The following is a 16343-nucleotide window of genomic DNA, read 5'->3' as shown; positions in this document are numbered from 1 at the left end:
AGAGAGTGGGCCTTCTCCTGTGGACAGATGCGTCCTTTGGTGAACCCAGCTTTGCATGCTGCCCAGAGAGTATCAGTGGTGACTACAGAGCCTTCATTATCATGAAAGTGTGCCTGCAGCTCCTCACTCAGGGCTTGCACATAGTCCTTATCCTGCAATTACCAGGCATTAAGATTAGGGGTGGGCGGAATTTGCGAAATTAACTTTCGCAAATTATCGCGAAAAAGTTTAAAATTATCGCAAACAAGCGGAAATATCGCGAAGATGCGGAAGTTTTTTTCCGGCATGTTCGCGAGATTTTCTGCATGGTTGCGGGTCGCCAACTTACCCATGTGGTTGCTTGCGGGCGCGGCCATCTTGTTTTGAGTTGTCTCGCGGTGCATGATCATGATCGTGAGAAGAAAGACGTGATCGCGCGACGCATGACGTCACTGCGGGCATGAACTGTCGCGAGACAGCGCAAATGGCTAAAAACAATACAACATCTCATGGAGAACGCGACCGGATCAAGAAAACTTGTCGGCGAACGCAGGGATTCAGGTAAGGCGATCGAGCGCGCGCGAGAATGTATTATTTTACAGCGCGAGCAAGAAACAAATTATCGCCAAGCTGCGGAAACCGGAATTTTTGACATTTTCGCGCTCTCCGCGGAACGCGAAAATGTCAAATTATCGCAATTTCCGCGAACCGAACAAAATTTTTCGCCCAGGCCTAATTAAGATGCCATATATGTTGCAGACCCTCCCTTGGAGGGTGACTACGCGCTCTATAAAAACCTAAAATAAATAAGGTGAAGAAGAATTGGAGCATGATCAGATATGCCTCTGGCAAGGATCTGGACATGGGAGATCGCACGACAATCAAGGGCAGAAAACCAAGGTTGATGCAGATGTGATGTGCTGCCAATGTGTGCATGTATGGCCATCGTCTTGGGTGCCAGGTTCACCACATGTCATAGAGGCCAACTGCCATAGCCCAGTCACCAAGCCTGCCGGCTCCGGAGCGCCTGGACAACGAGGTAGGTCCGGTAGCATCCACCACTGTGACAGGGACAACATTAAAATCCCTGCCTACTATTGCTAAGTTCTATTACAATATTAGGGCTATAAATGCCACTTTGAATGTATTTATGGGGCGGCCCACACAGACCTGTGCAGAAGGCCTCCATCTACCTAATGACCCAGGTCCACTTTCCAAGCATAATATTTTAATAGTTGCAGGATTTTCTTCTTTCAAGAGTGACGGGCTAAAGGTCAAGAATAACACCAAGTCAAGTCTTTGCTCTGTAGTCTGTTACTAGGTAGGAAGAGTGCATTATGTAGAGAGCATATGTTTTCATGAATTTCGCCACCCAGAATAACAAATGTTTCAGAAAAATACATGAATTCCTTTCCCAAACCACAGAGATGCTCACAGCTTTCTTCAGGCCTGGTACACACACATATACGTCTCCGGAAAGAATGGGAGGTGTACCAGCACATAAAGGCAGTACACTGTTGTCCAATTGTATACAATCCTATGAGTAATTGTTGATAAGATATATCTTGTGTTGAGATGAATTTCAATGTTGTGTCATGGGATTTCAGGGAAACCGGTGGGCTGAACACCATTCCCCACTCCATTCAGTAGCACATTACTTTTAAGTTGTAATAACAGAAATCGTCTTGGCTTCCCAATCATCCCTAAACAATCTAATATGTTAGGGAACATGGCCTAACTTCTCCAAATTATCCATAATATGATCATTAGGAATTTCTTTGACTATCATGTTTACCAGAGTGTTAGGCAGAGCATCTTTATTATCAGATAAGTCCATCAGTGCAGGATCTGATGTCAATCTATTCTCAGGTTTTAATTATAGCTCCGAATGTACTTGTTAAAGTGGAATCAATGTACAAATCCATGGTGTTTTTTTCATTAAGGGCCTTCTATTTAGGGTCCTGGTCCCAATGGCAACTGCCCAACAATTAGGTGCTCCAGTAATCAAAGTCAGGGTTATTCTTGTCCATTAAGCATGTTCAAATGGCTGCAAAGAATCACCTCTGTATTGCTTATTGAAAGGTGTCCATTGCTCATTTAAATGTGCTAACTTGAAATTCTCATTATTATTACTGATTTTCTAATGCATTTTTTCTAATGCATGCACTTTCCAGATAAAGAGATCTTCACATATTTGGTTCGAGAATTCCTTGCAATTGTACAAGTGTTTGAATGAAGATAAGTTAAATTCCAAGTAGCCATTAACCATGAATGGTGTTTGTCACATATTATTCATCACAAGAAATGTCCATTGAGTTGCACGAGTTTGTGCTGACCTACATAAAACAAATAGGAAAACTTTACTATACTCCTACTGAAAGATGTATGATTTTCGCAGAAATGCAGCTTGAACCTTAGAAACGGATTACTCTACAGGCTTATCTTCTGTTCTAAACTGCAAGATTTCTTGAATCCAATAAAAAGTTTGAATACCGAGTTAGACATCAGTGCAGAACCTGTCCTGTGCCTGTCACTGTCAACGAGACAGCTGAGGCTTCATAGCCAGAAGCATCATTACTGCCACAACCAGCATATCATTGTGTCTCGGTTTATAATATCTGACTGCCAAGAGCATAGGTTCTCTTAAAGAGCTGCAGTGCACACTCAGATCACAAAAGTTGTGCCCATTAGGAGACATACTGACAGCTCTGAATCCTCCATTACCTGTGCAAGTAAAGATTTAAAATCAAAACAGTTCACATTTTGCTTCTACAGGTTTCAGAACTAAAAGAAGTTAAATGAGGCCCCCAAAGCATTCTTTGCGATTTCAGGACGATATCAGTTTTCACTCTATTAAAAAAAGTTGCCCCCTTGTTCCGCAATGCACCTGTGGGAAGACCATGTGGCATTAAGAACTGATTATTTATTTCCTGCCTACTAGGGAGTATGGGGCAGATTTATGTTCCCTGGCGCATCCCTGCAAATCAGCATGGATGCGCCAGGGAAGATGCGTCACAAAAGTTTACCCTTGCGCCACAGTAGATGCGCCGCATTTACAATGCAGCGCATCGTGGCGCAAGGATAAACAGATGCATGACGCATCTGATGGCGGAAGGTTGGCGCATTGCTGGAGTTGCGTCGCAAGCGCGACGCAGCTCCAGCAAGGCTCGGGGTGCCCTATCGTTACAACGCTGCTTCAGTCCTTATGCCTGCTTCAAGCAGGCGCAGGGTTTTGACGCAGCATGGCCGGAAAAGTGACTGAGTGAAATCTTGTAGATTTCACTCAGCCACTTTTCGGAGGCGTTCTTGTGCCAGAACGCCCCCCCCCCCCGTGCAGGTACGCCCACATGTGGCGCAAGCTTTACAACGTGACGCATCTCCCTAGATGCGTCACGTTGTAAATGGGGCGCAACAATGCACAGGGTTTACGCCGCCGCTGCGTCACAAAAGTGACGCAACGGCGGCGTAAAAGTGGCGCAAGTCCGTTATAAATCTGCCCCTATGTTTCTTTTCTGGCCTAAATTGTAAAAAATGCAGAAAGTGATAAATGTGACCGGAATGACAGTAAAAATAAAATTCATCGGAAGATGCAAAAGAAACAATCGTGAGACCTTGTTCTTTTGTTTTACAAGCTAGGTGACATTTTTTGATAAGTGCTGGGGCGGTATTTTAATCTTCTAATATAATGTCTGTTATCCATTCTGCAGGAGAAGTTTTGCTGCATGCATGATTACATTTTCTAGTTTAACCAAAAACCTATTCTTTATTTAAACATAATGCTTATGTTCGAATAAATGTATTTATTCCGTGTATTACAGTCAGAATTTGTGTGAATATAATTTCTGTGCATTATATTCATATTAAAAATGATCTGACGCATCCAGTGCACATTCAAGTGTTGTGATGTGAATGAAGGTTACTGAAGAAGGAAATGGGCCTGACACTGAGCTGGGTTGAGCACAAACCAATATTTTAACTTTTAATTTTTTTATTGATTTTTGAAAACTCCCATTTCCATTGTGAGCAGCAGACGAAGAGCTAAAGTACATTTTGAGATTAGTGCACGTAGAGGACCCATGTTTTCCTGGTCATTGAATAATACATCCACATAATGCAATCAAATAGAATCAAAGCGTGATTTAATAAGTCAGGCATAATACAGTGCAGTCTCAATTCAGATATCATAACGTGTGTGTGTTTGATCCAAAACCAGGAAAAGGACAGTGCAGAGTGGAGCAATTTTAATGAAGATAGCAAACCGTGCAGATGTTTAATCCCACCCCAACATCTACCATTTTACAAGGTAGGCATAATACAATAGTCTCCGTTTACAGAGCAGTTTCAAAAAAGTTAGCAACTAGCACAGGTAAATAACCCTACTGAAGTGTGGCTGATCATATCATTGTGGGAGGGTGAGGGGGGGGGGGGACAAAACTGGTTCAAATGTCCCCCCCCCAAAAAGCATAGAATGTAGGTACATATTTCACAGTGCTAGCCCCCCCCACCCCCCTCCGCCCCGGAAGGGTAGAGAATATAAATAAGATGTCACAAGATCCAAAAGACCTAAGAAAGACAGAGACTAGCTTAGTCAGCACAAAGAATGGGGTCCATTGGTCGAGAAACCAATTCTCTCCAACTCCCTCTTTATTTCATCACTAAACATCCATGCTTTTTATCCATTTGGTTATAAGCAACCCAATCCTGTCTCTCCGCCTATGCTTTGTGCGACCCTTGAACTTATACAGATTAACTTCCATGTTATAGATAGCTAAGAACCTGGACCTCCACTCTGAGAAAGTTGGGTATCTGAGCTTAGCCAGCATGAAGCGAGGCACACCCTTCCACCACCATGGCAATGAATAATAAGTATGACTCCTTCCTTTGGGCTTCGTTGTTCTCCAAACCGCTTGTTACCCCCAAGAGCGTCTACACAGTGGTAATCTGAGTCTGTACACCGAAATTTGAGCCAATAAAAGTCCCTATATCCCATAAGAAATAATCTATTTTGGGGCATGTGAAAAACTTATGAATGATCTCAGCCTGCTCTGCCCCACACTTGTGGCAGTTTCCGCTATTTCTACCACCCCATCTAGCCAGCCTAACTGGATTGTAATATAGATCGAATATCACCTTAAAATGCGGGCCTTTTAAGCCGGCCATCAGCATCACTTTGTTGGCTATCTCCAGCAACTCCTGAGAAGCAGGCCCTCTAATCCAAGTCTAGTCTCCCATTTGGTATTTTGGACTTCCAAATCATCAGGTAAACTTTTCATCAAAAAGTTATATATTGCCCCAACTCTAGCTGTCCGACTTACGGCTTCAACCAAAGGGATCTGAATGATGAAGAGTGATTCCTTCTTATTCTTATTAATAAAATCTCAAATCTGGAACGATTTGATAAAGTCACCCTTGGTCAGACCATAGATCTCCTGGAGTTCACTGAATGAATGGGGATGCCCTTCCCCGTACAGATCACCCAGTACTGCAATTCCCTTCTGTTTCCACCTACTGATTGTTGTGTTATGAAAAACTGGTGGGAGTGCTGGCAAGGCTAATTAAGATGTATAATAGTTAAACTTTGTGATGCCCAATCTTCACTTTATTTGACTTTGTAGCCTATATGCAGCTCTTAAGATCTTGAATCTGGTCTTCTTATAATAGCTCGATTTCACATTCTTCAGAAGACAGCCCCTTGCCTCATTCCCCAAAACTCTCTCATATATCGTCAAGGTTTCCCCCAGATTTAGACCATATGGCCCACCACTATAGTGTGAAATTAGTGACAGCCCAGTCACCATGTTTTTCGGGGAGAACCATATATTTAGCGGCTCTTCTTGTTTTTTTTGTATTCCCAAAGAAAACTAGTACATGTACTTTCAAATTTAGTCAAACAAGATTTGCTCATTTCCAAAGGAGCAGCCCTAAAAATATACACCTTTGGCAAAATTGTCATTTTCAAAACATTACACCCCCCACAATTGATATATGTAAGTGGATAATCTTCCCCAGCTCTTGCTTTATACTATACAACAGTGGTGCCAAATTCAATTCTACTAATTGATCCAAGGCTGCTTTCACTCTATCCCTTAGATACAATACGCCCCTCACCAGCTACTGACCTTTAAATCCAGTATCTTTAGTGCAGACAACATGGGTCTTGCCATCATTCAGTCTAAACTCTTCAAATTTTGTGAATAGTTTGGCTTCATTTTCAATTGCTGCAAGGGCCTCTGAAGGGTCTACTGTAACCACTGCTATATCGTCTGGACAGGCGAGGGCTTTATATTCTACTTGATTCACTACATCCAACCTTAGTCGTGCATTGCTCCCCAGGTGTCAATGTACAAAGCAAATAACAGGGGTGAGCGCGGACAGTCCTGCCTTGTCCCCCTTGTAATTAATATGCTACCCGATTTCATCCCCATTATTCACAATTTGGTGCTAGGTGTTTGATACAATGCTTTGATTGCTTTGCTAAATACCGGGCCAAAGTCGTTCAATTTTATAAACGCCCACCAAAAACCCCATGACACTCGATTAAAGGCCTTTTCAGCGTCAAGTAAAACTAAACCCATTGGAGTCCCGATAGCTTTAGCTACACCAAAAAAGTTGTTACCCTTCTGACGTGATCCACAGTTCCACTCCCTGGGATAAAGCCATGTTGACGAGGAGATACCAGAGCAGAGATGGCTTTTCCCAACCGGTTTACTAGAACTTTGGTATATATTCTACCATCGCAATTTATCAAAGAAATCGGCCAATATGAGCCTGGATTTAGGGGTGATTTGGTTTTCCTCCTACAGATGACTATAATGGTTGATACCCATGAGAGTGGGATTTCACCAGCCGGTGCTTTCAAAAACACCAGGATCAAATCTTGTCGAAGTTTACTGAAGAAAGTCTTAAAGAACTCCAAAAGCAGATTGTCTAGACCCATAGCTTTCCCGCAGGCTAAAGACCTAATTGCCTCTAATACTTCCTGTAAAGATATTGGAGAGCGGTCTGTTATTCCTTTTATAGTCGAGCATTATCTAGTACCCCCAGCAGATCCCCATACCTATCCAAAGAGAAGGTCTGTATAATATTTATACAGGTTTTCATAAAAGTCTTTGAAAACTCTGATAATATCCACCGGGGCCTTGAGTGTCCGCCCTCATGCATCTAAAATCGTCTCTATACCCTTTTCCGCTTCTTTTTGACTAATACTCACTGGTAATATGTGTCCAGTATTCTCGCCATACTCACAGTAGTCTGGCCTATATTTATACATTTTAGCTGCCACCTCTTTGCTAAAATACTGAGTGATCTTTGCAGTTCATATGGCTATCTTCTGCTGAACCTTGAGGCTATCTAGTTTACTGGCCAACAGTCTCTTTTAATAGAGATAAATCCTTAAAAAACCACTGGATCTCCATATACTTTTGTTTTTGTTCGTATAAGCTGAACCTAAGGGTTTCCCCCCTGATCCTAGCCTTCAAAACAGCTCATACAATACTGTCTGAGGCGGACCCCATATTGAAGTTGAGGAACTGTTATCCATTTATGCATATGTCCTAGATACACATCATCAAGCAAGAGCTTCTTGTCAAAACTCCGTTTACCAATTATCACTAAAACGACTAGCTCGTTCCAGCTACTTGATGATCAAATAACAGCTATGCAATCTAAGTTGGAAGACTTGGACAATTGCTCACGGTGTCATAATCTAAAGCTGTTTGGAATTCCAGAAGGACAAGAGGGCTCAGATCCCAGAGCCTTCATAGTTCAGTTTTTTCAGAGGGCTTTTCCAGATTTGTGGGACTGGGATTGGTACAACAGAAACAGAGATCTCGTTACCCCAGACCATTTTTGATTTTCTTAGGAAATGTTCTCCTTCTTCAAGATGTTTTTTTTAAGGCTCGCCCTATCTCTCCAGTTACAGCTGCTTCTTTTGTATATTGAGAATGGATAGATGTTGGAAATTACGGCAATTGATCGATCCGCTGAAAGCTACCGGAGCACAAATATTTCTACAGGAGCCCACTCGTCTGAAGGCTCTCCAGGGAGGCCAATCGCACTTTTTCAATACAGAACAAGAAGTAAAAGCAGCTATCGACAGATGGCAAACAGGGGATTTGAATAAGACTTGAACTATTTGCCTTCCGGTTTTTTTTCCTCATGGGTTTTTCTTTGGTTATAACTAATAATGTTTGGCTTGTCTGTGTTGGGTGAGGGCTCGGCTCGGGAGCCGCCATGGGTGCATTGTCTCCAAGAAGCTGCCAATCCAGCGGCAGCAGTGGAAAGGGGATGATTCCTCCTTCAAGATGCGGGGAGGATGTTGGGATCGCCAGGTGCGAAGGGGTGTGGGAGGATATGGTGAGGGGCAAAGGGGTAAAAAAAGGCAAACCACCCGATGACTGTGGCTCTTATAGGTCAATCTCACTTATCAATGTGGATGCTAAAATTTTTGCAAAGAGTCTAGCAAACCGCTTATCGCAGCTCTTGTGAATATGGCAGTAGGGGCCTTCGACATGGCTGAAAGGATAGAAACTCCTTCAGGTATGAGTCTTTTAGATGCCGGGAAGGCTATTGATAGAGTGGGATGGTACTTTCACTGGGCTGTATTAGATACCTTTGGGGTTAAAGGTCAATTTAGGTTCTGGATACAAGCTCTTTATAAAAAACCCCAAGCCAGATTATTATACTCTGGTTCACAATCAACAGCTTTTCCGATTCTGAGTGGTACTAGGCAGGGGTGTCCCCTTTTTCCCTTTATTATTTGCTTTGTATATTGAGCCATTTATCTATGCTTTACAATCTGATCCTCAAATTATCCCATTAAAGTCGAATGATATTTCACTCAAGACCGTTGCTTATGCAGACGATATTGCGGTTTTTACAACTGAACCTGTTAAAGCTATCAAGATTATTGAAGATGAAGCGACTAAGTTTGGCTCTATTTCAGGGTATAAATTAAATGCTAAGAAGACACAAATACTACTTAATTTTAAATCAGTAGAACCAATTTGTGGTGTTTTTTCTGAGGTCACTTATCTGGGAGTTAGATTATCTGCACAGATTGATAGGATATTATTTTTAAATTATGAATATCTATTGCAACACACAGTAAAATTGCTTAAGCAATGGCACAAACTTCCTATAGGTATCATTGGGCATTCTAATATTATAAAGATGAAAATCCTGCCCAAATGATTGTATTTGTTTAGATCTATTCCATTGCGTGCTCCAAATATATATTTTTAAAAGCTAGAGGGGTATTCGGTAGCTTTATTTGGGGCTATAGGAAATCCCGGAGAGATATTGATTTGCTCAAGCTTCCACATGATCAGGGGGTTTCGAATATCTGGACTTCAAAAAATACTTTTGGACTGCTTTCACTGAACGTTTTCGCAGTCTCTTAAATCCAGATTATAAAAAAAAATTCCATCATTTTTTATTGGGAGAAAACAGCAATATGTAGTTATATAAAACCAATGACACAAATTTTTTTAAAAGAGTTACATTTAAGACCATCAGGGATAGTATTAGTGTATGACGTGCTATAAATACTAGATGTAATTTGACATTTTACCATGATAAACTACCCTTATAGGGTAATCCGATATTTCCAGAAATATTTCAGGATACTGCCAGTAAACAATGGGTTTGGGGTTGCTTGCGTTGGAGATCTTTATGATTACAATGGTTTTGCCTCTTTTAAGAATCTACAGAGGCAATATGAGTTGCCTGATGGTATGTTTTTAAAATATTTGCAGATCAGGGACTACTTGGTGAGGCATCTGAAATTGGCAACACCATCTAGCCATCTAGCTCAGAAGTATGGGATTGCTTGTATAGTGGGAAGACAAAATCTGTGATTAGTCACATGTATAAATGTATCCAAAATCCGAAGCAAAATGATTTGGAAAGACTGGTGGCACGCTAGCAGGAGACTCTGGGGACAGAGGTTACATCTAGTGTCATTAAACATGCACTAAGTATTATAGATGAGTCAGCGCATTCGGTTAATCTTCGTTTGCAGCAATTTCGTATGATCTGCTTGCTTTATTATACGCCTGATAAAATTTCTAAATGGTCTAGGGCTATCATAGATGGGGATCGGAAAAAATGTCCTGGATATGTCTTATATGCAGCTAATATTACGCATGTGTTTGTAACCTGTCCAGAATTGCATATATATTGGCAGAAGATTGGCCTTGTGTTCTCTCAGAGACTGGGGATAGTGACACCATTAACGATTACAGAAATTATGATAGGACTTAAACTAGCGGATCATCAACTTACCTGTTTTGTTTCGATATTGTTGGTTGCTGCTAGATTGACAATTGCTCGGGTATGGATTGCTTCAAAACCGCCTTCTGTAAATGAGTGGTGGCTATTGGTTAGGGAAACATATGCGATGGAAAGACCCTTAGCCCAGGCAAGGGCTATTCGTTCTTTACAGAAACTAGATGCAGTATGGGGGCTACTATTTTAAGTACACTTGCTGTCTCTTATTATGTTTTCTTTCTTTTGTTGATTTTCAGTAAATAATGATTATTTCTGTTAAGCCCTAAATTGTTATTTAACTCTGCTCTGCTTTTTCATTTTATTTATGTTATGCTCTGCTAATTTGTACCCCATTTGTTGACATTAAAAGTAAAACAAAAAAAACCTCCAATTACCCAATGGTTTAGTAACCCCGATAGTGAGATTTAAATACTAAGAGGGCCCTAGGATATTTCTCTATTTTAGCTTGGCCAGCTAGTATGGTAGATACAAAAAAAATCTAGTTGTACTAGTTTAATATGCAGAAAAGAAAAAAACGTAAAGGCTTAGCTGGTGCTTTCCGTTTCTCCCACATATCAATAAGGCCATGATCCTTAATCATGCGCTGCAGTGCTCTGACGGCTTCCTACACATATAAGATTGAATTACTAGTTTGTTATTCTTTACCTCCAAATGAAAGTTAAAATCACCACATAAAACTAGAGGAGCTGGTCATGATGCCAGTTCAGTGTTCAGCTAGTCAAACGTTTCAGCTTCATCCACTTTAAAGCCATAAAGTGAGCACAGTGTAAATCGAGCACCACCCGTGCAACATTCTAAGATAACCCACCGGCCCAACTTATCAGTAGTGCTGCGACTAGCAGATCAACTAGATTTAATCGCAAGGATAGCCACCCCCCTAGAGCTCTGTCAGGTGCAGCCCAAGAGTAAAATGCTACGATCCTTAAAAAGTTCTAATTTATCCCATGGGATGTGGGTCTCCTGCATACACACAATATACCCAATAAACAATATACACAATAACCCTCAAGCCCTATGCCACTCTGCTCCTTTTGGCCTTATCATTGTGACCTCAGACATTAATCATACAAATAAATAACTGCTGATCAGCCATTCAATCTTTTGTTTAAACTGCCACCACTGAAACAACCCATCTGCAAAACATCTGCCTGTACCCAAGTATTATGATAATAATATGTAAGCCATGTAGGTATTTAAGCCATGTAGGTGATCTTTATTTCATATGTCCTTTTTATGTCCATGTTTTTCAGACTTTGTGGTTCACCGTGAAAGTCCATGTATGCTCCAGTATATACCATACCAACTTATCACTGAATGGAATGCGGCGAACTTGTATGAATCGGTGGCTTGACTGACATTGCACTGTATTTGTTGCCAGAAGTTTGGAGACATTGTTTCAGAATGTCCTCCAATTTTGTCCTCTCACACATATATTGCTTCTTTCAGCAATGTCTACATCAGAAAGGGTCCATCAAGAATGGTCTGTTTTTACCATGCTTCTAATAATACTAAATTGAGAGCATAAAGAATAGGTTTGAAAAAAACTTGCAAAAGCAGGGTAAAAGATACCATTCCATTTATAAACTTTATTTCGCCTGCAAAGGCCATAAAAGTACACATAAAATATAGAAACATACAATTCATCATTACACGATAAAAAAAGAAAAAATGGAGGACAATAGAATCAAAATTGTACTTAGTATACAATAAAAGTACATGGAATGCATTAATGCCTGTTACTTAAGTACAATAATTTCTGCATTTAATCCACATGGCATTTAGAAAACGGGAGACTGCAAAGACAATCGGAGGGTGGGTGTCATATTTCAATACTCTTAAGGCATTTTCACACTCTCTAAATCCCAAATTCTTACAAATGGGTTTTACCCATCTATTTCGTAACTGGTGGTACTCTGGACAGAAGAAGAAAACATGTTTAACATCTTCCATTCGAAAACCACAGGCAGGACAATCAGTGTTTTTGTTTGGTTCCCAATTAGAAGTAAAAGACCTAAGCGGTAAACTGCCTATTCTCAGCTGGAAGTACAACTTCCTAGCAACAGCAGGAAAAATCAGGTCAAGAAATTCCTCCCTCCTATAGTCAACTTTAATTTGGAGAAACTGTGCAGTCAGTCTGCCAACACCAGAATTCATATGGAGGCTCATAAGATGATGGTGCCTGAACCGATCTACCAGATTTGTCCTTGGGATGCCCAAGCATGAGACCTCCGGGGAAGCCCATAATTCTGGGAGGCCAATCTTATCACAAGTATCCCTAATGTGAGTTAACCAGGGGATTTTCTTGTTATTGATTAGGGGCCAAACCCCCTTGAATTCTTCACGAAATGAACCCAACTCCGGGGTAGACCAGAGTCTCTTCCAATATATCACTGGTCGCATCGCCACCTCCTCCTCCACGGGAATCAACCCTTGGTCGAGCATAATAGGAACCAACGGAGTGCTTGGGGGCAAGCGCAGCAGATTTCTCATAAAAGAATGTTCAGTCCTAGTTAGGCTAGGAGGCTTGCTATGTCCCCATAGTTCTGCTCCATAGATGGACGCTGCTCTAGCTTGTGTCTTGTAAATTTCTACCGGTGGCGCTACAGGCTTAAAAGCTGAACCTCTAAAAAGTTTTGATATTCCTCCTGCAATTTGAGTCAGCTTTAATGCTGAATTTGCGGCTTGAACCCCCCACCCAAGATGTTCTTGGAGAGTAATCCCGAGGTATACAAACGTCTTTACTCGCTCAAGCGGTATACCGTTCATAACTGGATTCGGGCGTGTGCGCTTGGGGGGATTGAGGATCATGAACTTTGTCTTTGCTAGATTAATCTCCAGACCTCTTTCCCCACAAAAGTCCACAAAGCCGTCCAGGATACGCTGGATACCGGTAGATGTTCGGGACAGCAACAAAGTGTCGTCAGCGAACATCAAAGCCGGTACTCTGCCCGTAGCGAGTCTTGGGACATCAGTGTCCTTGATACCTTCGAGATGGTTAATGAGTCCATTAATATACAAACAGAAAAGGGTAGGTGCTAGCACGCATCCTTGGCAAACTCCTCTGTTCACTGGGAAACGTGCAGACAGCTCTCCATATTTCCCACATCTAACCTGGGCAAAATTTTCAGAGTGGAGTCTTCTCAAGACATTCAAAAGATATGGAGGGACGTCAAGTTCCTGAAGAACTCTCCACAGCTTTCCTCGAGGCACCAGGTCAAAAGCAGACCTCAGGTCAACAAAAATGAGGTAGAGGCTGCCACCCTCCACACTCACAGTTTTCCAGTAGAGGACCTGGAGTCGAAATAGCTGATCGATAGTTGAGGTACCCTTTCTGAAACCCGCCTGCAGGGTACTCAATATATCGTTGTCTTTTTCCCAGGTCTGAATTCTATCCAGGACTATATGTTCAAACAGCTTTTGGGTAATATCAATCAGACTTATAGGCCTATAATTTGAGGGCTGTATAGGGCATCCCTTTTTATAAATAGGCACAATCTCTGCACCACGCCAAGTCTCTGGTGGATCTGCACCTAGTAGTATAGAGTTAAACAAGACACAGAGATAGGGAGCCCATACTTTGGGTTCTGACCGATAAAGGTCGCCTGGGACCTTATCTAGTCCTGGCGCTTTGTTGGGTAAGAGTTTGTGAATAGCGGTTTCCACCTCCATTATCGAGATCACCGGAACGACCTCTGCTCGGCACTCCAAAGGGGGATATAGAGCAGTTGAAGCTATTTCGTTGGGGTTTATACATGAGTATAGACTCCCAAAGTGATCTTCCCAAGCTGCTGGGGCTATGTTAGAGAATATTGTGGTATCAGTTTCTTTTCTTCCATTACTAACAATAGCCCAAAAGGATTTAAAATCCTTGTGCTGCAGGGCTAATCTTAATTCCTCCCACTTGTCATCCTCCCAAGACTTTCTTGCACTTTCGATCTTCTTTCTATACTGTGCTCGGAGTATTTTGATCCTTTCTTTATCCTTAGCCTTAATTGCTTGGTTCAAATCACTTTTCAACTTCTGGCACTCAGCATTGTACCAAGAATTGGTTTTAACCAATTTATCCTTGGGGCTCCCGACCGGAAAGAACACCTCTGCCAGTTTAGAGGCCAGCTGACTGTGAATTTCGGCCGGCCTAGTACCCCACCCAGTGATAGAACAATTCAACCCTTCACTGGCCATTTCACTTAGGTGGGGCAGGACCAGTCTATATATTTCTGCCATCTTGTTCGACCTGGCAAGTATATGTGGCCATTTTACTCTGCGTCTGTTGCTATGCAGAATGAGAGGTTGAAGTACCACATTGTGCTCAATTTCGTAGCTGGACAGACCCCAACTTCCTGGTTTTAAGGATATGACCAGGGCATTGTGATCGCTATCGTCTGAGTCAACAATCCTGAAGTCAAAAACCTTGTCCCAGGATCTTGTTTCTATCATAATATAGTCTAGAATGGAGGTTTGCCTCACTCTATTAACCCGTTCCGTGCTCATGACGGAACCACTCCGTCATGAGCCACGGGCGCCGTGTGCTCATGACGGAGTGGTTCCGTCATGCTGCGGCCGTTGGAGGCCGCTCCGCCCACGCGGCACTAATTCCCCGCCTGTGCGGGCAATTAGCGCTGTGGGCGGAGTCGTGACGGAACCACTCCGTCATGAGCACAGCTCGCCCGTGACTCATGACGGCGTGGTTCCGTCATGAGCACAGCGGCGCCGTCAAGCCCCCAAACCCCCCCAGCGCTGCGGCGGAATTCGCGCCGCAGCGAAGGGGTTAAAGGTGGCATGACCAGGTCTATCGGAGTTGAATCTACCATTGCAAGACCTCAAAGATAAGGAAAGAGTAAGAGCAAAAATCTGCAAGACCAATGGAGTCCAGGCTTTAACCAATGGAATCAGAGGCTCAGGAATATTCCAGTGTATGTTTTCCACAATCGGATCATCTAAATCCAACATACTGAGTGTCTCATACTGGCAATTGAAATCGCCACCTACTATCACAGAGTACTCCGGGTCTAGGGTCAGGATATAATCATTCAACTGTGTGATAACCTTAGACTCCTGCCCACTCGGAGAAGGTCTGGAATAGACATTCAATAAAGCTAAATGTGTATTCCCTGGCAGGTCAAGTAGGACACATTGGATATCATGTGAGCTAGTTTGGAGCTGTCTAGCTGTGACTCCAAAATGCAGAGCCACCCAAATACTTAGGCCCCCTGAAGGTCTTCCCCTGCCACTAACTATTGCATGTATATTATAAGACACAAAGCCAATCCGCTGAAGATTAATCGTAGCCCATGTCTCTTACATTAGGTAGATATCAAAAGTATCTATGAACTTGCCCCATTCTTCACAGATCAATTTATTTTTTAATCCTGCCACATTCCAGGAGAGTATATTGATATTCACATTAGGCTTCCCTGTAGTAGAAGTCAGAACACTAGCATTCCTGTTAGCATCAGATGGAATGATTACCCTACCAGTACTTCCCCACACACGCCCCTTCTCCAACCAAGCAAGGTCATGAGGAAAGCTGTCGAAACATGTCAACCTATAGATGTTAAAGGATCATAGTAGCCTGAAATACATCTGATTGTTTTTATTCTTGCCATAGACCCTATTCATCAAAATAGGATAATAGGATCTATAGGCATTTTTAAACCACACTTAACTCCCTGCAGTCTTCAAGAGCGCTGCTACAAACGCACAGAGCCAGCCCCGTCACAATATATATATATATATATATATATATATATATATATATATATATATATATATATATATATATATATATATCACCTACTGGCGAACGCCAGTAGGTAGTTATAGTTAGGACCTATTTTCCATAGGAAATCTACAACATTCTATTCCCAATTTCTTTGGCGCCGATTGACGAATCTTCGCAACATTTTCAAAACTTTTGGCCAGCTCCAGTCCACTCCTATCCTGAAAGTCTCAAGATGGTTCGTGTAGCGGGGGCCAAGAAAAAAGGGGGTCCCAAAATGTGTTTTCCCCATGCAATTTCCCATAGGACCTTTAGCCGCAGCTACAGCCCGAACTGCTGAACAGTATTACACCAA

Source organism: Triturus cristatus, chromosome 5_1, assembly GCF_964204655.1.
Source record: "Triturus cristatus chromosome 5_1, aTriCri1.1, whole genome shotgun sequence".
Lineage (NCBI taxonomy): Eukaryota > Metazoa > Chordata > Amphibia > Caudata > Salamandridae > Triturus > Triturus cristatus.
The sequence above is the reverse complement of the archived record's forward strand: the minus strand, read 5'-3'. Positions refer to the sequence as shown.